This window comes from Arachis duranensis, chromosome 1, assembly GCF_000817695.3.
Source record: "Arachis duranensis cultivar V14167 chromosome 1, aradu.V14167.gnm2.J7QH, whole genome shotgun sequence".
NCBI classification, from domain to species: domain Eukaryota; kingdom Viridiplantae; phylum Streptophyta; class Magnoliopsida; order Fabales; family Fabaceae; genus Arachis; species Arachis duranensis.
In genome coordinates this window covers 67,477,982-67,478,248 of record NC_029772.3, presented here as the reverse complement: position 1 = coordinate 67,478,248, position 267 = coordinate 67,477,982, and positions in this window count along the sequence as shown.

Genomic DNA, 267 nt, shown 5'->3' with positions numbered 1-267 from the left:
TGCGCCTTCTTGAAGGTCCAATGGTGCTTTTTGAGCTCCTCTATGTCTCTTCCTTGTTTCTGTTGAATGATTCCTAATAATTTTGGTGTTCCTCCCCTTAGTTGCTTCCAATATTTGTGTGGAGGAAAACTTATCCCCTGAGGTATCTCAGGGATCTCTTGATTTGCAACCACATGTTCTAACCAACTGAGCTATTCCAGCTTATATATAAGTCTTTCCATCTCCCAAGACTCAGAGGTGGAAGCTTTTTGTCTTCCCTTTGAGGTT